Genomic DNA, 6549 nt, shown 5'->3' with positions numbered 1-6549 from the left:
GAGGCGTGCGGGCGGGAGCGGTCGTCGCCTCGCACAGGGCCGCACTAGTCGCGTTTATAGAAATCGTAGTTTTACCTTTGTTAATGAAATATTTTAAATAAAAAAATAAAAAATGTGCGTGTATGTGTAGCTTTTTTCTTACAAAAAGATAGTATGAGAATATTAAATCACCACTCAAAAATAATTCCAAAGTAAAATATAATTGAATTTTCCATGTACCCATGTTGGTGTTTTGAGACTGTTCGTCATTAGTTTTGTCTTTGACATGTTCATAGCTAAACCTGTTTTTATGCTTTCTTCTGCCAGTTCGCATATTATCATACTCTTCAACTGCGTTTGTGTCTCTGAGAAAATCACGATGTCATCGGCGAATCTTAAATGGCTGAGATAGCGGTTTTTGATTTTTATTGGTGAGCAAGGTGACCCTCTATCTCCAAAGTTGTTTATGGCCGTCCTGGAGAATATATTTAAAACCCTAGATTGGAAACAATATCGGAATAGACCAAAGAAATTGCAAAATTTGTTTTTATAATATCTAAAATAAATCGGGTTTTGGGTACTTCTCATTTACACTCAAGTTTGATGGTCACTCAATAATAGTTCATAAATGGTTTAAGTTAGAACAATAACTTTGAAATCAGATGATAAAATATCTATTTAGCTATATGTATACAAAATAAATTTTATCGTAATAGAAGCAAAAATAATACGAAAACATTACATGAAACGATAAAAAACGGGGTCATTTTTCGCGTTCTCATCGTGTCACACCCTCGGTTGCAATGAAACATTTGGTTACTGCATTCACAATTTTCATTCAATTTGTATGTAACATATACTAAAATCATCGTAATCAAAAAAATATCTTCTTATAATTATTTCGAATTGAGAAAGCGAACGAAACGAACGTTGGTCACACGATTTTAGGTACCTAAAATTTTGAGTAACAATACAAGATTGCCGTTAAACCGAACACCAGCCACCAATCACAGCGTTCTATTCGGTTAACGTCCGTCGTGCTCCGGCCATTGCGGAGGTGAGACAAGTCGATCGTCGCTCCACGAAAAAAATACGTAAGTTTTTGTGATTATCCATAGACATACCGTCGCTTGCTTGAACAACATTTTCTACCTCTAGTATTTAAACAATTTAATTGAAACTTAGGCTATTGAAAACTTAACATATTAGACTTATTTGTGTAGTATTCGGCTTGAACCGTTAAATTCAAATTTAAGAGTTATTCGTAAAAAAATAAATTTTTTGTCACCTTCGTGGCATCACCTTCGTGGTGTTTTATACACGAAGGTGATTTTCGGCCACGAAAGTGATTTCTTGCTTTGGTTTATTTTAAAATATTATTATAGTGACTGGTGTAATGTTTTTACAATATTTTAATAACGAATAAAATATACGTGTTAATTAAATAGAGTTCAGTACATCAATAAAAAAATAAAGGCTTCGTATTTTTGTTGTCTGTCTGTCTGTATGACTGTATGTATGTCTGTATATGTGACTGTGTATCTGTTTGTAAGATAAATTTAATCTGAACTTTGAGTTAAAAGTTGTACAGCAAAAATACGAGGCCCTCTGGCCTCAATAAAAAAATATTTTTTGTTGAGGGACTGATAATCAGTCAGAGTTCTTTTTTATTGAGGTACCTACTGATAAATCCTTCTTTTGCTTCTTTAGCATTTCAGAATGCCACCAGTATCACCCTTAAAACTAATTGCGTAGAATCTTGTAATTTAGTAAGTGACGTTATCGGTAAACTTTTATCTTGTATTTAAGTATTTATATTATGTTATTGCCATTTAACTATGAAAATGAGACAAAACATAATGTTTTATAAACACTTAAGAGAAGTGGGTGAATATCAACAAACTCGATTTTTGCCTAATTCCGGTGGCGAATTTTAATTTCCACTTTCCAAAACTATTTTGTGGCAGAAATAATAGTAAATAACTTGTATTATTCAATGATATGGTAGAGATCAAAATATTATTAATACTTCTCGAGATATGTTAATTTGAAATTCTCAAGAGCCACCGAAATTGTATTTGAGCCACCGGAATTAAGAACCAATCCACCGAAATTTATTTATACAGCGGAATTCGGAATGTTATGGATGATTGTTTCAAATTACTTATTTATTTGTAATCAAGTAAGTATTATTATCCAGTAAAGATGTTTATAATTATAAACAATATTCAGGCCTGTGTTGTGACCCTAAAAAAGCATCAGATCTTCCCATGTGAGTCGTAAGAGCCGACTAAGCAATCAAAATACTGGAGGGTGGGCTGCAGCATCTTTCCAGGTATTATACTACCATACTGGAACTACCAACCAGCCTGCTAAGCATGGTGATAACGGCAAAATCCCTCCATAGAGAACAAATCCAAAACTTTCTGGCTCTAGCCGCCAACAGCCCCGTTATTCTAGACTCATCACAAAGACATCATACATGACCCTCAAACCCAGAAACCAACTCTAGTCCCGGGAGGGCGACCAACTGCCCCAGGTTGGTGTTAGGTTTATCTTCCATAAGTAAAAATGTTGGTCCAGGCTAGCCAAGTTTTCATGATGATATCATACCTATCCTACACTCAGAATTACGCAACTAATTATTCGCTAAAGACCATGCGAACTGGAGATTAAGTATGAAGATATTTCTAGATCTATACCAGCTACTGAACTAACACATTACATATTTGTGAGTTAAATGAAAGTAGTACAATTAAGAAACGGAGGACTAAATCCAGCCAGCCTCATGGAGAGAGAAGGCCTAGCAAAACATGCCAGAACTGTAAAAGCGTACTGAGCTGCACCCTAATAGTACTGCAAAAATCAAAATGTAGTAATCATTTTTAGACGAACAGGCAATTTAAACACACGTTCATTCTCCGATCACCACACAGCTTATGACCGCAGTCTATGGAGGAACACTATCTGCGGTCGCGATCCTCATCAGTGAGGGACCGAGGAAGAAGAAGAAGTGATCACCGAATTAGAAGAATGCCGAATAAAAGATGCTCAAAAGATGTCGACTGATGAAGTCTAAGCCACGACCAGTGCCAATTCAGCTTCAAAATCCCACGAATTTTCAGCTCGAGTGGCAGAATAGATTGCTACCTACGAGACTAGGGAAATTTTAGCTGTTTCATAACTATTCTCATCTGTTTTTAAGATTCTGCTTAGTATCGATGTATAAATAGCTATCCAAGTCCTCACGCTGATACAAAGTGTATTAATGAGACGATTTTTTGTAATAAATCGAAGGTATGTATTTGCGAGGAACAAATTGAATATACCAACATGAATAATGAGGATAGCAGAACCATTTTGGTAAATGCCTAAGCTGCTAGGAGAGATTAAGAAGCACTACTAGTAATTAGGCTGAAGATCGAGATTATCCCGACACTTTAGCGAAGATATCCTAGACAAGCTTGAGCGAGATTAGAATGCCCTATTAAAAACAACAAGGTATGAACCAGGAGATAATGAAATCACAACTGAGCTTATGAAATCAGTGGTCACTTACTATGGGCCTCATAAGAAGGCTCACGGTCACCCAAGGGGCGATGGAGCGGGCTATGCTCGGAGTTTCCCTGCGTGATCGAATCAGAAATGAGGAGATCCGCAGGAGAACCAAAGTAACCGACATAGCTCGCAGAATTGCTAAAATCAAGTGCCAGTGGGCGGGGTACATAGCTCGTAGAGACGATGGCCGTTAGGGCAGGTAAGTTTTCGAGTGGCGACCACGGGCTGGAAGACGTAGCGTGGGCAGGCCTCCTACTAGGTGGACCGACGATCTGGTAAAGGTCGCGGGAAGAGCCTGGATGCGGGCAGCGCAGGATCGTTCATTATGGAAAACCTTGGGGGAGGCCTTTGTCCAGCAGTGGACGTCATTTGGCTGAAACGAACGAACGAACATGCAACTTCTGAAGTATTTGTATGAAAACTTCATCATATCAGCCCTCCCCCAAGATAACAACTCGAAACTTATCTGATTGCTGCGAGGGTTCAGAGTTGGAGACACCATAATCTCTTAAAGTCTTCACTACCTCCCACTTAGAGGTTTTCAAGCTTCTGAGCTAGACCGAGCTCAGTATCAAGATACGGCGAGTACATCACACAACTTCGATTAACTGACGATATTGTAGTTATGACTGAGACCTTAGTAGACCTAGGTACAATGCTCCAGAGCCAATAAGACCAATCCTGGCGATAGATTCGCCACCGGAGCCACCGAAATTGCGCCACCGGAATTAAAAAACTGTAACAAAATTCAAATTATAAAGAAAACTATAATTCTGATCAATAATTTCTGTATGCAGATACAACAAAACACCAAACTTTAATCATGTTAAAGAATCGTTTAGCATCTAAGTAAGTAGCTTTCACTCATACACTTGTCAGCGAAATTGAAAAATTTTGTATTCCTGTGCCGCTGATACAAATATTTACGGGTCTGCTGGAAAAACAATACCACAAGTCGCAAGTCTTTATAGCCCGATCAGGAGGACACAGCTGTGTGATGCAGGGAAGAAGAACTCTACGTCTCTCAAAGCTTCTTTGGAGATGTAAGAGAGTGTCGAAATTGAGCCACTGTAATTGCTTTTTTTCGTGGGACAGTTTTGAAAGGCTATTTAAAACACTTAAATTATGAAATATCACATTTCTTTCATATCATTTGGAAGTCTTATTTAATGTATTTTATGGCTATACTATTCTTAAATTACTAGAATCCCCGAGAAAGAAGGAATAACACAATTTATAAGTAGAAATAGAGTTAGGACACGCCACCGCTATTAGATTTTGGGTCTTTGAAAATTTTTTTAGTACATAAAATAACTACCTATTGTCCTGAAGACTTTGCTATCGTGTAAAACGCTGTTTAAACTATATACAGAAAAAAAATCATCGCTCTAGTTACATTTCTCCCATCGATTCTCAGCTACGCCGCGTAAAAAACGTGCTTGGGATATTCACCCAAGTAAGTAAAGTTTGAAAAAAATATTGCTGTGAATTATTCGTGGATCATCGCGTCACTTTCGTGGCATCGAAAAATTCAAAACGTTAAAGTTTCCAAACGAGACTCAATATTTGACTGATTTACTGAGAATACACTCTTCACATCAAGCGCTACAATTTTTGTTTACAAAAAGTTGAAATAAGTTAAAAATAAAATTTGCCACGAAGGTGACGGTGAGAACCGTGGCGATGAGAAATACCCTTTTACAAAAGTCTACATTCAAAATGTTGTTCAAAGCTCAGTTAAGGAATAATACAACTACAGTACTTAATTACTATTTAAATTTACTTCGGGTGAGTTTATTTATAAAACAATAAAATCTTATTTGTATTAAACACAATGTTGAAAGTTGTTTCTCATCAACTTACATGAAATCATGTGAATATTATAGTGGTTGGGTTGGGCGCTGAGTAATTTAAATCGCGTCTGAGTTCGGACCTGCCTATGTAGGGCACGGGGGCCAGGGACGAGGGGCGGGAGCCAGCGCGAGAGTGCGCGATTGAGACGGCTTCGTGCCCAGTGCAGTGAGAGACGCGCGAAGAGTAGCACGAGAAGAGTAGAGCCATGGCGCGCTACGCGCGCCATGGCTCTGCGCGCTTTGTTTATCGTGTCGGCGCTTATCGCCGCCGGCGACGCCGTGTACAACCGCGAGCGCGACCGCCTCCGCGCCGACCCGCGCCTGCGAGCTCAGCTCCTGCTACCCCGCCACCGGCAACCTGCTCATAGGCCGCGAGGCCCGCCTCTCCGCCTCGTCCACGTGCGGTGTGCACGGCCGTGAACGCTACTGCATCGTATCCCACTTGGAGGACCGGAAAAAATGCTTTTGGTGCGACTCTACCAACAGCACCATACACAAACCCCACTTGAATCATCGAATTCAAAACATAATTTACAAGTTTCTACCCGGAACGAGAAAAAAATCGTGGTGGCAATCGGAAAATGGAAAAGAAAATGTTGCCATTCAACTTGATATGGAAGCGGAATTTCATCTTACGCATCTTATAATACAGTTTAAAACCATCAGACCGGCTGCGATGTTGGTGGAGAGATCATTTGACTTTGGAAAAACTTGGCGGGTCTATCGATACTTTGCACACAACTGCGACGATGCTTTCCCTGGTGTACCAAAGCATTCCCAGCGCTCGCTGACAGAAATTGTTTGCGGATCCATGTACTCAGGAGTAGCGCCGTCGACTGAAGGTGAAGTAATATTTCGAGTCTTACCTCCGAACATAAACGTAACGAATCGTTATTCAGAAAAAGTACAAAACTTATTACGAATGACGAACCTACGAATTAACTTTACGAAATAACACACTCTCGGAGACGACTTACTAGATAATAGAAATGAGATACAAGAAAAATACTACTACTCCATATATGAGATGACGGTTCCCGGTTCTTGTTCCTGTTATGGTCATGCATCTCGGTGCTTGCCAATGCCGGGAGTGGAATCAAAAAACAACATGGTGCATGGACGGTGTGAGTGTACCCACAACACGCGTGGACTTAATTGT

The 6549-nt window shown here is 39.4% G+C and overlaps 1 protein-coding gene and 1 pseudogene across 2 annotated transcripts in view; both read left to right on the top strand.

Moving 5' to 3' along the window:
• The first annotated feature begins 917 nt into the window (after nucleotides 1-917).
• LOC135073292 (splicing factor YJU2-like) overlaps nucleotides 918-6549 on the top strand; it is a 26918-nt gene continuing 21286 nt past the window's right edge. Inside the window, exon 1 of one of the 2 annotated variants that reach the window (XM_063967407.1) lies at nucleotides 918-1073. The gene's annotated coding sequence lies outside the window, so the exon portion shown is untranslated. Of the gene's footprint in view, nucleotides 1074-6141; nucleotides 6233-6549 lie in introns of those variants that run through there. The other variant, XM_063967406.1, reaches the window with a different exon arrangement.
• LOC135073287 (laminin subunit beta-1-like) lies at nucleotides 5571-6395 on the top strand (annotated as a pseudogene).

The sequence above is a fragment of the Ostrinia nubilalis genome, chromosome 7 (assembly GCF_963855985.1).
Source record: "Ostrinia nubilalis chromosome 7, ilOstNubi1.1, whole genome shotgun sequence".
Lineage (NCBI taxonomy): Eukaryota > Metazoa > Arthropoda > Insecta > Lepidoptera > Crambidae > Ostrinia > Ostrinia nubilalis.
The sequence above is the reverse complement of the archived record's forward strand: the minus strand, read 5'-3'. Positions and strand labels throughout refer to the sequence as shown.